General features: G+C 40.7%; 1 protein-coding gene across 6 annotated transcripts in view; it reads left to right on the forward strand.

Moving 5' to 3' along the window:
* DDAH1 (dimethylarginine dimethylaminohydrolase 1) overlaps positions 1–16,133 on the forward strand; it is a 231,930-nt gene that overhangs the window by 41,400 nt on the left and 174,397 nt on the right. The window lies entirely within an intron of this gene.

Genomic DNA, 16,133 nt, shown 5'->3' on the forward strand with positions numbered 1-16,133 from the left:
CCCTGCTGAGCAAGAAGCTCCACGCGGGGCTCAATTCCAGGACCCTGGGATCATGACCTGAGCCGAAGGCAGATGCTTAACTGACTGAGCCACCCGGGCGCCCCGGCATCATTAATTTTTAAAATATTCTTCCACCTTAAGTAAATTATATATATATATATATATATATATATATATATATATATATATATATATATATATATATATCTTTGTGTTATATATATACACACCAGATATATCTATCTGTCTATCTATGATTTTCGTCTCCTTTCCATGGGAGAAAAAACATTGCACAGCCACTCCCATCCTACCCCCTTCTTTCTTTTGCTTTGGTGCACTGTGTTTTTGATCACATGTATACACAACAGAGTTCAGATGAGTAGTCCCAGGAACCTTTTCTGGCAGGCTTTGGCAAATCCAGTATATGCTATATAATGTATAATAATTATACATGGAGAAAAGAGGCAGAGGGCCCAGAAGCTCTTGGCAGCTGTGCTGTCTGGTTAGAAAAGGAAGCAAGTTACAGAGTTTGGACATTCAGTTCTGAGACGTTATTCCTGAGTCAACAGGATTTTAATTATGTATGTGGCTTAGAAGAGACATTTACGCAAGAGGAACATATTGTTGTCGAATGTGTTTGTGATTTTGCTCCTGGTTCAGAATTGGAGAGAAGCCGAAAGTAATTTCTAAAGGTACATAACTGAAGTGAAGGAAAACAGAATAATGATACCTCCCCTAGTGACAGGAAAATAACCAAAATCCTGGTCCTCCCTTCCCACTCCCTCGCTCAGCACACTCCCTTTTCTTTTATAATCATCCTTTTGCAAAACACAACAACAATTAAAATATATATATATTTTCACACGACATTCATCTGTTTCAGATCACACTATTGAGACAAATTAAGGGTGTATTAAATATAACTTCATCTTTGACCATCTTTTTCTCCTGTCATGAGGTTGAGGTCGCTTGAAGTGTTTGTTTATAAGTTCATTGTGTCCCGGTGTATATTTTACTCTAGTTTTGGAAAAAGTTGAAAATTTACTGCACCGAAATGGAAATGCTGCATGGGGAATAGAAAGACTATTCTGAATTATATGGATAACTTCTCTTACAGATAGAGTAGAGGGGAGCAAGGGCCCTGCGGAAGGCAAAGACTTTTGCTTTTCTGAAAGTTAAACTTTGCTTCCTGTGACTGTTCATTGATTCATTCACTGACTGATTGATTTGTTCGTTCAGTTTTTAGTGAGCACCTACAATACATCAGTTCTATCATTTAGGTTTACAGAGGGAGACCTATGGTTATCTGTGTCTTATTTTGACTTCTTACCTTACCTTCTCCATGCCCATTCATGGGTGCAGTAATAATAATGACATTTTCTGCTTTTAACAACTAACAGTTCTTGAGCAATTACCAGACGTTGTCCTAAGGGCATTTTATAAATTATTTTATTTAATTTTCACAGCAAGCAACCTTATGGGATAGGTCTTGTTAACAACCTCATTTAAATAGGAAGGAACTAAATACAGGGAGGAGAGGTGTCTTGCACAAGGTCATATACCTAATGAGTGAAACCCAGGCTGTTGGAATCTGAGCCTTTTTCTTAACCCCATGCTGTACTGCCTCCCAGGATTATTTATTCTGTGATTTTTTTTACTTAGAGATATTTCCATAAGTGCACATTCTCAAGGCTGCCTCGATGCCTCACTGAATGACCATTTCTAGCTTCTGTTTTTGTCCCTTTATCTCTTGAAAATCCCTGTGCAGTTGTTTTTTAAAAAACAATAAACTGTGTGAGTTCCTAGTTATTTTAGATTTTTCAACACTTAATGCAGTCTCAATTCTCTTTGAAAGCCTTATAAAGTAACCAAATCAATGGGGCACATTTGTAAAGGTTAATGTAAAATAAATTATTTTAGAATAGAAAGGGACTTTTTCCTCTAATATCCATATAGAGAAAAGCAATCCTTGTTTTGAGTGCTTCGAGTAACTAAAAATACTTAAAACTCTGTGAGTTTCTTTGGGAAAGGGAAGAAAATGCAGAATATATCTACATCTGTACAGTATTGGTTTCCTCCAATTTAGTAAGGGATTACAAGACAGTCTTCAGCAAACCTAGAAATGACAACTACGATTTTATAAGCATGAGAACTTGAATCATGTTTCTCTAATGCCATATTATTCAGTTATACCTTCCAAAAAAGCTTCCTTTTAAGATGAGCCAGATCTGCCAAACCAACATGTCATCTTGGAGCAATGAAAGGTTTTAGGGTTTCCCCCACTGGAATCCTATTTCCAGTTGACAGATTTTGAAGTTCCTCCAGGGTTTTAGTAGATCTTATGTACCTTTTAATGTAGGGCTTGCAAAAAGCAAATGATCACTTTGTTAGAACCTGGGGGTTCCTCCTTGGCTCTCCTCTGTGCACCCCAAGTTAACGTCTAAAATGGCTGGGGACATTCAAACAGTAGGTTCTCTATTTCATGTCCTGGCTCCACCACTTGCTAGATAGCTGTGTGATCTTGGGCTAGCTACTTAAACTCCTTATGCCTTGGGTTTTGCTCCTGGAGGATGAGAATAACTTCAGTATTTATCTTGTTAAGTTGTTGCAAAATAAGATAATCTATGGAAAGCACATGGCAGAGCGCCTGGCCCACAATAAATACCCAATAAACGTTATATTTTCTCCATCCCAACAGTGGTGAAATTGAAGGTGACATGTTGAACTTAGTTCTTTTACACGACCTTCGTAGAATGATTTGATATTCACACTGTAATTCATAGCTTCACGGCCCTAGAGACCTTGAGGGTTTTTAGTATTTTTAGTTGCTCAAAGCAGAAAAGATTGTTTTTCTCTGTGTGGACATGGAAAGTAAAAGTCACTTTATATTCTAAAATAATTTCTTTCACATTAATCTTTACAAACGTGCTGTATTGCTTTGGTCTTATTACAAGGCTTTAAGAGAGAATCAAGAGTACAGATGGAGTTTTTGACATCTAGCCTCTACATCCAGGAGATTTGGTTGGTGAGGTATGCAGATGGAGACCCTGGGGTCTTTAAGAGGCAGGTAGAGCACAGTGGTGAAGGACATGGACTCTGGGTTGGGAGAAGCGAGAGGGCCTGGGTCAAGTGGAGAGAGGTGGACCTGGGATTCCCAAACTGTGTTTTCCCCAATTGTTAACAGTTGTAACAGGCACGACCTACAAATGGTTCCCTAGTCAAACAAGTTTGGAAAGTCCTGGTTTAAATGTGGTTAAATGTCTTTCTTTATTGTAAAACCAATCAATAATCAGCCTTAGCCTGAATTCCAGGCCCATCTCTTGCTTCCCTATGTGACTGAGGCAGGTTGGTTAACTTCTTCACCCTGTTTGTCCAGTTGTAAAATGCAGACCATAATAGCACCTTCATTGGTTTATTATGAGTGAAATGAGTTAACACTTGGTGCCTGGCTCATAGTAAGCTCTCTAAGTGTCGAGTCATTACTGTGGTGGAGGGAGCAGAGGACTTGGTGTCGTTAAACCCCAGCTGAGGACGTTAGGCTGCACAATTTAGCATCTTTGAGGCCCCACAGACTGTCTGTAAAATGAAGGAGCAAAAATGCCTACTTCCTCAGCTCGTTGTGAGCAGGGTAATTGTACATACAAGAGATACCGAAACTGGAAGTACAGTACAGTGCAAAACATACATGGTAGGTATACCGTAAATGGCTGGTATGATCATTCCCCAAGTCTCTATTAATATCATCTGCTAAAATACATAGACGCTGGGTTGATGGCATTGGAGACAGGCATAAATAAGCAGAAAGCAGCTTGCGTATTGCCACGTGGAGTATCCTGGGCCTCTGCCTTTTCCCCGTTGCTCAGAAACGTGAGAAGCTGAAATGGATCTCTGTCCGTGTTGACTATGTAGTGTATTCAGGCCCTGGGAGTCAGGGTTGGGAGAGGCCAGAGGTGCCTGGATTATGGGGCAGAAATAGTCCTGCTAATCACAAACTGTTAACTGTGGTGTTAGGCATTACATTCAAATAAGGTTTCACTAGTCAAATAAATTTGGGATGTCCTGGATGACACATGGGTAAATCACTTTATTGTGGAACCATTTCAATACTTTGCTATGCTGATCTGATAGTTTACTATGAATTTGGAAACGTTAGGAAAGAAATACCGTTTGTAGCATTCCTAAATCAGTCCTTTTCTTCTTGCCCCACAAAGTGTCTTGTGGGGCTAAAGAGCCTTAGAATACACTTGGGAAGGACTGACCTGGGCAGTCTTGGGGCCTTCCTGTTCACTCTGCCCTTCGTCCTGCCTGAAGGCTGCTGATGGCCTGGTATGCCATTCAGGCTTTCTTGTTATCAGCAGAATTCAGCCTTGACTTGTTTCTAGCAATGAGGTGGCACATTTAAACCTATAATAGGTCGAACTATAGGAGGATGATATTTGCTTGTCTTTGACCTACTAAAATGACAGTTTCGTATGGTTCAGATTCACAGGAGAGTGACTGCAAATGCCATTTGTGTCCACCTGGTTCAGGAACCCTTCCTAACAGTACCAGAAGGAGGGTCATTAGTGTCTCGGGACTGGATCCTTCTTTGAATAAATCCTCATGGACAGCCTTTTACAGCTGGCCCTTGAACAACACGGGTTTGAAATGTGCAGGTCCACTTACACACGGATTTTTTCCGATAAATACAATATAGGACTGTAATTGTGTTTTCTCTTTCTTACAATTTTCTCAACATTTTCTTCTCTCTAGGTTACTTTATTGTAAGAATATGGTATGTAATACATATAACATACAAAATGTGTTCATCTATGTTATCAGTAAGGCCACAGTCAACAGTAGACTATTAATAGTTAGGCTTCGGGGGAGTCAGACATTATATGTGGATTTTCAACTGTGCGGATGGTCGGCACCCCTAACCTCTATGTTGTTCAAGTGTCAACTGTATATGCCTCAGACAGTACTATCCCTAGCACCTTATCTATAAAATATTAACTTCCTCCCTCTTATTTTACCTGGAGGGCGCTGGACGCCTCTTGGAAGTGAGCTGCCTATTGGATTTGGAGATGGGAGTTGCCCTGAAGAGTGCTTGGCACTTGCTTCACACAAGGCTGGGTGTATAGAGAAGGCTGACTCTTGCAGGGGGCTACAAGTTAAAGTGAAATTTACAGTTCAATTCTAAGGAATCATAAAGTGCCCAGAGCCAGATTCTGCATTTATCCTCATGCTGCATATGGCCTTTTTATTACTCTAAAATGAGGGCACCTGGGTGGCTCAGTTGGTTAAGTGTCTGCCTTTGGCTCAGGTCATGATCCCAGGGTCCTGGGGTCCAGCCCCGTATTTGGATCCCTGCTCCCTCCTCAACAGGGAGTCAGCTTCTCCCTCTCCCTCCACCCTGCTCATGCTCTCTCTCTCAAATAAATAAAATCTTTTAAAAAAAAAGAGATATATATATATATATATATATATATATATATATATATATATATATATATATAAAATTCTGAAATGAGCTCGTGGACGTCTGTTATGGTAAAACCTAGACTTTTACTCTTAATTTTGTATTCTCTTAAATATCATTATCTTTTCCTTAAAAAGGGGGGTGGAATGGGGAGGAGTGGGAAGCCTAAGGAAAGGAGGTAGCTTAATTTTTAAGTTTGTAAGTTTGTAAAAAATCTTTTTCAAAAAAAAGAAAGGGGTTATGTGCCTATTCTCATTTTTCAAAAGGTAATATTCTCCGGGATGTGATAACATAATAATGATCATAATTAACTTAAGTCAAAGATACAGTCCTTTTATTAGCACTCAGTTGTTTCCTTTAATCATTTCAAACAGATGCCCTTATTATTGCATTGTAACATTTTATTTTCTTTAACAGAATTATGAAATTATTTGAAGGGCCAGGTAGAACAATATTTCTCAAACTCCAGGTTATGACCCATTAGTAGGTAGGGAAATTAATAAAATGAGTCATGGCTGATATTTTATACAAATGAAGAAATAGAGTAGGATAGAAAATACCAGAAATGTATCACACTTCGTAAGGGCAAGTTTTGTTTCATGAAATTTTGGGGGGTGTGTGTGTGTGTATACACACATATATACACACATATACATATATATCCATATAGATACATACACATACGTTCTCTCTATATATACATACATACACATTCTGTATATATACACACATATACACACATACTTTCTACACACACACACATGTTCTGTATACATATGTACATACATGCACTTTCTGTATATATGTATATACATCCACACATGTTTATGCATACTAGTATGTGTATATAAAGAGCATATAGACATCTGCATGTGAGTGTACCGAGTCAAAATTTTAAATGTATTTCTTACTGTGCAATGCAGAGAGAAAGCTTTGGAGGAATCCTGTGGTGGAGAATATTCAAAATAAAAAGTAAAAAAATAAATGACCATGGTACCTTAGACACTAAATATGATTTTACATGCTAAATATCTTTACTAAAGCAATGCCTTCAGCCTTAGCAAGTTTATAGTTCTAATAAACAAAAAAGGCATTCAGGCAAAATGTATTTTCATATATATGTGTCTGTGTATACATACAGACAGACACCTATCTATAAATGGAATCTTTAAAACCTTTAAATATATTTAAAACCTTTAAAATATATTTAGAAAGAGAACTTCCTGATTCCATGAATAACTGTTGTTAATAACGTAAAGTCAAAGGTGCTGTTATGCTGATATTTTAACAAGTTCGTTCATTCATATACTAAGCTAAAGTCCGGTATGAAAAAATTGTGGGTAGTTGCTACTTTTTTTGCTGAAAACTGATAGCCTATTTAGCACCTACCCTCTCATTAGCCTGGAACGATAGTAGGTGGTCTGTGTGATGCAGTTGGAATCCAGAAAGAAATTCTGAAACTGCATTTAATGGTTGAGAAGAGACAGGCTTAGCCTTCCTCTTAATGAACCCCCCCCCCAATCTGTCTCTGATCTGAACTGGTCTTGCTGAACATGGTAATACTGCTCTGCCCATTCTTCAGCATGGACCATATAGGAACTCTCAGGACCAGAAACATTCCAGACATTCCTTAACACAACGTTCCTCAAAAGATTGGTTTCTTAGGATCCTGCTGGAAGAGCTGCTTGCATGGTTCCCCGAGATGGCTGCACAGCCTTTCAGGAGCAGGTCGGCCAGCCCACGGCAGCTGCCTCTCTGCTCTGAAAGACTTGCTTTACTCAACTGCAGTCCATCACACTCGCCTTTAGAGGGGTAAATGAGGACACTGGGATTCTCGGTAAAGAGGAATCAATCAGTGGGGCCGAGTTTCCAGCAGCACAACGAAGCTACACATCGATTGTATATCTTGGTATGATATGTGTTTTCTTTGGAAAGAGGAGTTTAAATGAAGTTTCCTATAGCAAAGTCTTGGCCCCCCAAATCCAAGAGTCTCAAAGTTACTTTTAATGAATTCAAGAACCAGAAATTCTACACTGGAACTCTTATTAGCTGCCTTTCTTACACAAATAATTACAGGACACACCATTTCCCTCTTTTTCCCTATTAATAATTTCCAACTCTGCCTCTCTCTCCACCCTCCCTCCCCCTTTCCTCCTTAGGCTTCTCATACACTTCATTGGAAGCTGTCTAATTCTCTTCTTAGACCAGGACAGCTTGGTATCAAATGTTCCAGGGTTGAAGGTTTTCTAAGAATGAAAAGACAAAAACCAAAAAACTTCTTTCACTTATGACCAGGTCACTTCACATTCTTTCTGGCTGATGGGCTATTCACAATCATCTTGGGGGTTCGGTTTGCCTACAATTCTCCTTACCCCCTTTGCCTCAACTCGACCCCTCCTTTGGATTTCCACATTCCTTCATAAATACGGCCAAACCCAGATCATTCTCAGAAACACAAAACCCGAGTGCAACCTCTTACACACAATTCTCCATGAAATATGATTCTTGAGTGTTATAGACTGGGCTCACACTCCTGAATCTGGGTGATCTGAGTGGAGTTTGTCCTCAGGCTCTATTCTTTCTCGGTGACCCATGAGATGCTGAACAAATTAGAGGTGCTCTATATTCAGCATGGAATTGACTGCCAATGAGATATGACTCAGAGCCCAGAAGTGCGGCACAGACCGGGATGATTAAGAAGCTGAGGGATCATTTCACATTCCAAATGTATAGTATGATAGCTGGAGGAAACAGTACTAGCCTCGGGCTAAGCATTTTTCTCTCTTCATCTCTTCCCTCCATCCAGCCGTGGGCTGAGGCTCCCGGAAAATATTGCTAAAATGAGAGTAAGGAGGACAGTTCTTTTCCCTCTAGCATGTAGAAGACTTATATTTCCATGTCCTTTGTTGCCATATTTGTTAATCACTTTCCTGGGTCATTTAACCAGAAGGCCTTCTGACTTGGGAATCTGTGGCAAAATTTTCAACTGCCAGCTCTCAAACAGAGAAAGGCACCTAGACAAATCCTGTAAGATGGCGTCATCTAAAAATACGCCTTAGTGGGTTATTGGGAGCAGGAAATGAAGCAGAGATAGCAAGTTCACACTGACTTTTTAAAGTCACTACGGAGCCTTACAAGGATCCCACAGATGACTAAAATTAGTTTATTCTGCACAGCATTATCCCCTGCTGACTCAAGATGGTGATACAAGCAGTGTTAAGCTGTGAGCTCACCAGGAAGCTCATTCCCTAAAATTATTCTCTGTCTGGGAAAGGCCCCTAGTTCACATTAGTGGTTGGAAGATGGGGCATTAGCGGCACCTTGTTTCGCCATCACTCAGGAGCTATGTTTTCCACTTGCTTCCAGTTCTCTGTTTCTTGCTGATGTGACAGCCTCCTCATCTGCCTATTTTCTCTCAGTGCTCAGGAGTATAGGGGGTGTGTGTGTGTGTGCACGCACGCATGGGTGAGAGAGAGAATGAGAGAGAGAGAATATCATTCTTTTAGTTGTGTAATACAGTAATTAGAAAACATGGAGGCTGGGGCACCTGGGTGGCTCAGTTGGTTAAGCATCTGCCTTGAGCTCAGATCATGATCTCAGGGTCCTGGGATCAAGCCCCGTATCTGTATCTGGCTCCCTGCTCAGTGGGGAGTCTGCTTCTCCCTCTGCTCCTCCCCACTCTGCTCGCTCGTACTCTCTCTACCTCTCTCTCAAATAAATAAACAAATAAATCTTAAAGAAAAAGAAAGAAAGAAAACATGGAGGCTAAATGATCTGGTAAGGCCCATCCAGCAATTCACGGACACTCAGCACTGAGTGTTATAATTTCAGTCCTATAATTTTCAAAGACTTCTGAACATGCTGAGGCTTTGCTGTTTCTCCTACAAGGAAAAATACAGGCCCTATAAGCTATCTTAGTGTAGGTGGTCAGCTGATTAGAAACATGGTCAGGTAGGTGTAGGCAGAAAATATGCAGACATATATGCTGTTGCAGTGGCTTTTCTGTTGTGAGAATAGGTTTTCTATTTAAGGGCAAATTTTTAGAATAAAGCTGTATCCACACTCTACTAAAAGTTACTGTGTTGGTTGATTCACTCAAGAAGTCAGTTCAATGAAAAAAAAAAAGTCATACAAATCAACTATTTATCTCAATTGGCTAATCAGTCTTGTAAAGAAGTAGCTCCAGCATTTCTATATCAGCCCATACCCTGTTATGTTCTTTCTTCAGGGCTGATTTTATATTCCTTTTCATACAGATTTTTTATAATGTTCATTTCAGGACCCAAATAGATATTCTTTCATGTATGCCAGAGTCATTTTGGTTCTAAATCATTCTGTTTCTCTGTAGGTGCCCATTCTCTGCCACTGATAACTTTGCCCCATCTGTTTAATCCATTTTTTGGTTTATTAAGTACTGGGTTTATTTCTTTGGTGACAAAGCCCTCAAACTATGCATCACTGATTTTCTATTTTTGAAGCCCTGGAATTTTCCTTGTTGGGACATTGAGTGCTTCATTTCTAATTAGGCTTTCCTTCTTACTCATATTTGGCTTTGCTTTATCAATAAATTACACAACCAATAATTGGGAACAGGATTTCAGAGTGTGCTGCAAACATGAGTCCCAGTGATTTGTGGGAAAGAAGGAGCATTCAGGGAGAAATGTCACTGGAACTGTGCTGGAGGCAAGAGGACGATTGGGCTTGAGAATGTAATGGGAGGTAGATAATTTTTGAAGCAACAACTGGACCCTTGCTCGGGTTGGTAGTAGGTCTATCTTGTAGCCAGATGAAAGTTTTTGGTATAAACTATCCCCCTTTGGTTGGCTATTTCCTTTAAAATAGCCTTTGTACCAAGAAGAGCATCTTTAGAAAAAGCCATTGGACCTGTTCTGCTGTAAAACCTGGGTTAAGCATGATGCTTCAGGAATATTTTCCAAGATCCTGTTCTAACGCTTCCACCTTCATGAAGTTTTTCCTAATCCCCCCAGCTCAGAACCATGATTCCTTCCTCTCACCTCCCAGGCACTCGGGGGTAATGCATGGAGCACCGAGCCTGGTGTAGAGAAAGCATTGTACAAGTGTTTGTTATTACGACCTCCACTTCTTTGTAGCGTGTATCACCTTCTGCAGGAGTTTTATCGGAATCACCAGTGATCTGCACTTTCTGGATACTTGCTAAGCATGTATTGAATGAATAACAGATTTTCAGACCTATTCAGGTATCCTTGTAGGCCCAGGCCTGACATTCAGTGGACACTCAATAAGTGTGGGGATAATGAACATTCGATGAATGGTGATAAACAAAAAATTCCATTGCAACTTTTGAAAGGCAGCCAAAGGTCAGTCCTTGTGTTCACAGGGTTAACTTTTCTAATCTCCTTTAGTGCCAAAGACATTAAACAACAGCAGCGTTACTTCTGAGCCCAGTCCTATAAATGACATGCTGGTTATTAAAATAACTGGCGAACTGGCTTCATCGGCACTTCCCATGTATGGAGTAGAATAATTATGGCTAATACTTATTGGGCATTTGTTTTGTCCCAAGCTCTGTTCTGAGCACTTTACATACACTCAATTATGTCCTGCTGCAAATTTTTGTAAAGACAAGTCACCGAGGCACAATGAGGTGAAATCCCTTTCCCCGGGTCACACTCTTGCCAAATACGGACTTAGAGCCAGAGCTGGGCCAGAGTCACCAAGTTATGGTTTGATGGCACCTATTGCCCTACTTTGCACAAACTGCTAAAATAAGTGCAAAGGCCAGAGTTAGTTCAGCCAAGATGCTGCTGCACAGAGATTTAATGTTTCTCTCAAATATATTTGAACTCTCAGCTGTCCTCTTTCTGGTAGGTGCCCCAGGTAGAGAGGGGGAGGAGGGCCCCAGAAGCACCTGCTTATGTTGTCAACATAGAACATTTTTAGTTAGAGTCTCAGACCCCATATTTTTGCAAATATCCGCCCTGCCCTGTCAATAAGCCTCATCTTCTCCCACATTCATTATAATCTCATCTCTCCCAGCTCTTCCCCAGGCTGTGAGTTTTCCACTTCCCTCCCCTCCTTCAACAGTCTGGGCCGTTTGGGTCATTTGAAGATGCATCTTAGATGGCACTTCCAGCCCTCGCTGACTATCACAGTCAGAACCCCTGTAACTCTGAGGACCCCCCTGCCCTGGCTTTTTGTTCTATATTGTAAGTGTCGGGTTAATTGTCTGCTATGACACTGTGAGTTCATCAAGGGTGGCAAGCCTGTCTTGTTCACTTGTATGCTGAGAGGCCAGCACAATTCTGGGCACACAGGTTGGCACAGAAATGTTTGTTGAATGAGCAAATAAATGAGTAAATAAAAATGTTCCCTTGCATGTCCATTCTACTCTCAAGTATTCCATAAGTCAGCTGTGGGGACCATGCATCTCCACATTCAGATGCCCAAGATTGGCTGGGAGGACACAGCCAAGAATAACACATTAGACATGTTATTTCTTTGTCCCTACATATCAGAGAAAAAATACCCCACTGCCATACAACCTAAGGCCATAGGAGTAAATAATCTCTGATGAGGCGGGAAAAAAGATGCCTGAAAAATTTGTGGCTGGAAAAAAATGTTGCAAACAGCATTTCATTTTTCCCCACTGTGGGTTTATTGTGTAAATTATGTGTGAGACAAATATGTGATAGAGAGATTCAATGGTAATTGCTTGTTCTCAGATGTTTGGTTAACCACGCCTCTTAATCCTATATACAGTAGCTTAGCTCAGAATTAAATTCTGCCCTTTAGGCAGGATTAGCATTTGGAATTTCTTGTTTCTGTAGTTTAAATGCTTTTATCCCAATATTTGTACTTTTCTACTTAGAATAAATGCACTGAGTGTGTGTGGGGAAATATAAATAGCATGGAATTCTTATGATTCAACTCATCATCCTTATTGGTTTGCGGTCGATTTTTATGGATACTAATTTTTTTAAATTACTCATCTGTAATTAGTTACAGGAACAGAGAAAGAATTGCTTCTAATGAATCTAGTGTCCTCTCTTTGCCAATAATCAAGGCCTTTGATTTTATAAAGGATAAAAATTTCTTTCAGCCTTTACTCTCAAAATGCAAAGACTTCATGGGACAGTGCTTTTGACATAATGAGGGAGAAAGGTTTTTCCCTGCTGCCACATACAGCAGAAATGGGAGGGGGGGGGGAAATGTTGATCTAATTAACCGAGGAAACTCTTTACCCCATATCAGTGGTAGTACTAATTTTTTCATTCAACATCCATTAGTGTTCACTGTGTGCCTAAAATGTACTAGAAGCTGCTATTTACTGACTGTGTAAAAAAAACTAGGAGCCTGGGTGGCTCAGCTGGTTGAGCATCAGACTCCTGGTTTCAGCTCAGGGTGGTGAGATTGAGCCCCGAGTCAGGCTGCACGCTCAGTGGGGAGTCTGCTTGAGGTCCTTCCTCTTCCTCTCCCTCTGCTCCTCCCCCCACCTGCACTCTTGTGCTCTCTATCAAGTAAATAAATAAATCTTAAAACAAATAAACACAAAAAAACTAAGACATGGTCCCTGTCCTCAAGGAACTTAACAAAGGATTGCAATGAAACAAGACAAGTCTTATGTGGAAGTCTACACAAAGCCCAGCAAGGCTTTAGGAGAAGGATGTGAGCCAGCTGGGGAAGTCAAGACTATGGATTCACAGAGGAGAAAGGATCTGAGCTAGATTCGCAGGAACAGGAGTCTGCCAGGCGACAGAGCCAGTGACTGAGCCATGGGGGAAGGCATTCTAGCTAGACAAGGGCTAAGACAACTGTGTCACTGGAATCTTTGGGCCTTTATTATCCATAATACATGGTCTGTGACCCAACTTACAACTCACACAGACATCAGTGTGAGGCATCCCCACTGTGAGGCCAACTTTCAGCATGGCAGGAATCTGTTCGGGTTGTCAGAGAGAGAGAGAGAGTATTCACTCTGGCCACAGTATGGTGGGGAGACTATGGAGAAGCTGCCCCAGTATTTGGGCAAACAGAGGTGAGGCCAGATCTGGAACAACAGTGGTGGGAATTAGGATGTGAGTGGTGTTGAGGAGGCAGGGGCAGCAGGACCTGGTGACTGACCACATGGGCCACAGGGCACCTTCTGTGCTGTAAGCCACAAATCTGGACTGACTCAAATTTTCTGTTAGTGGTCATAGCCATCTGCAACCGCCCAACAGAAATTAGGTTGAGCCTTTCATCAAATTAATTTGAAGGCAGAAAGATGAATTTAACCCAACATTAGAATATTTTGATAGCATTAAATGGGATATTTTCAAAATAGATTGTCCTTTGGGGGGGAGGATATTTATCCACTTAATCTATTAAATAATTATATCTAACCCTAGAGAGATCATTCTAACACTTCCAACAGAGAGTTAAGGGAGGCTAACTCATGGTCTCCATCAGCATTGCCCTTTTTCTTTTTCAAAGCAGTTTACAAATATCAGCTTCACACTTTACATTTTTACCATGGCTCCACTGGAGCCGGCAAATATAGGGAACACGGTGATTGTCACAGTCAGTGTGAACCTGTGACGTCGAATCAGTTTTGCCGGTAGCCTAAATCTTCTGTTTAATTGTCTATTGACATTTTTCTGTGCATATGTTCATGCAAATACCGGTATCTGTTTTCATAACTCTCCAGAATTTGGAGAAGGAAATTCTGCTCCAACTACCTTAATCTTCTCCTCCCTGCAGTCTGCTGACAAGGCCCCTTCTTTATGACTCATCGTAGTCCAGTTTCCTATTTGAATTGTTCCTTCTTAGAAATTTCTGGGGGTGCCTGGGTGGCTCAGTCGGTTAAGTGTCTTACCCGGTTTCGGCTCAGGTCATGATCTGAGGGTCGCGAGATTGAGCCTGGCATTGTGCCGTCCTGGGCATAGAGCCTGCTTAAGATTCTCTCTCTCCCTCTCTCTTTGCCCCCTCCCACCCCACTCTTGTGCACATGCGCGTGCTCTCTCTTTAAAAAAAAAAAATTCTGAACCTCTCCTTCAGAATCTATCTTAAAATTAAATTTCTCTACAAAATGTGATCACTATTCCAATTCTTTGTTTCTTGACCACATTTATAGACTGTTTTAAATTTACATACATGTTTTTGGTTAAGTCTTCTTAAATATTTTCATACATATTTGGGCATTTTCAGACCATATCGTCCTCAACCGATTATGAGTGTTCAGTAGGCGTTAACCTTAACTGATGGACAGAAAGTGGAAATACATTTTCATCTGTCTGCCCTAATTTTATGTTTACCTCTAAAACTTTAGATTTTTTTTTCTAGAACCCAAAATACATGTACCAACAGGACAGCATCCCTATTTTCTGACTTCTCCATGCAGTTCTTTTAAAAACTTTTAAACATTTTATATACACAGAAAAGTACAGACTGTAACAAGTCAGAACCTTAAAAGGCAAGTATCCTGGGGTGCCTAGCTGGCTCAGTCGGTGGAGTGTGCAATGCTTGATCTTGAGGTTGTAAGTTCAAGCACCACGTTGGGCATAGAGATTACTTTTTAAAAAAGGCAAATATCCTGTCATATATGTCTCAGAAGTTTTATTTTTGTTAGAAAAAAAGTATTAAAGATAGAGTTGGTATCTCTTTGGTAAACTTCTTTTGGTATCCATCCATTTTTCCCCTATACAAGTGTAACTAACAAGTGTTAATCTTTTTTCCTTTTTTCTTCTTTAAAAGAGTGGTTAGGGCGCCTGGGTGGCTCAGTCCTTGGGCATCTGTCTTCGGCTCAGGGCGTGATCCAGGCGTTCTGGGATTGTGCCCCGCATCAGGCTCCTCCGCTGGGAGCCTGCTTCTTCCTCTCCCACTCCCCCTGCTTATGTTCCCTCTCTCACTGGCTGTCTCTCTCCGTCAAATAAATAAATAAAATCTTTAAAAAATAAAAAATAAATAAATAAATAATAAAAGAGTGGTTATATTGTACACACTTTTCTATAGCTGACTATTCTTAAATATATCTTTTGAACATCTTTCTATGTCAGTAATATGGTTCTGTCTCTCCTTTTTTTTAAATGGCTACATAGCAGTGGTGATGATAGCTAATATTTGCTGAGTGATTTACTCTGTGCCAAGAGTCTGTCTCATCTGTAGTTTACAAGAACCACAGGTGGAAGAAACTCCATTTTGGAGATGAAGAATCTGAGGCTCAGGGAGGTGTGATAGGGAAAATAATGGCCCCCGAAGATGTCTATGTCTAAATCCCTGGAACCTGGAATGTGTTACCTTACATGGCAAAATGGACTTTGTGGATGGGATTAAAGTTAAGACCATGAGATGGGGAGATTAGTCTGGACTATCTGGGTGGGCCCACTTAAATCACTTGAGTCCCTAAAAGTGGAACCTTTCTCAGTTGAGTTAGAGAGAGATCTGATGACGGTAGGAACAGAGTCAGAGAGATGGCAGCACGAGGAGTCCATGCTGTGTTGCTGTTTTTGAGATGTAGGGGTCTATATGCAAAGACCAGCAAGAAGACTCTAGAAGCTAAGGGCAGGACTCCATTAAAAGCAAGCAAGGAAACAGAGACCTCAGTCCTACAGCCACATGGGTGGGACTGAATTCTGCCAATACCTGCATGAGCAAGGAAAGGGATTCCCTCCTAGACTCTATAAGAAGGACACCAGCACTGCCAACACGTTGT

This window comes from Ursus arctos, unplaced genomic scaffold (assembly GCF_023065955.2).
Source record: "Ursus arctos isolate Adak ecotype North America unplaced genomic scaffold, UrsArc2.0 scaffold_12, whole genome shotgun sequence".
In the NCBI taxonomy this organism is placed as follows: domain Eukaryota; kingdom Metazoa; phylum Chordata; class Mammalia; order Carnivora; family Ursidae; genus Ursus; species Ursus arctos.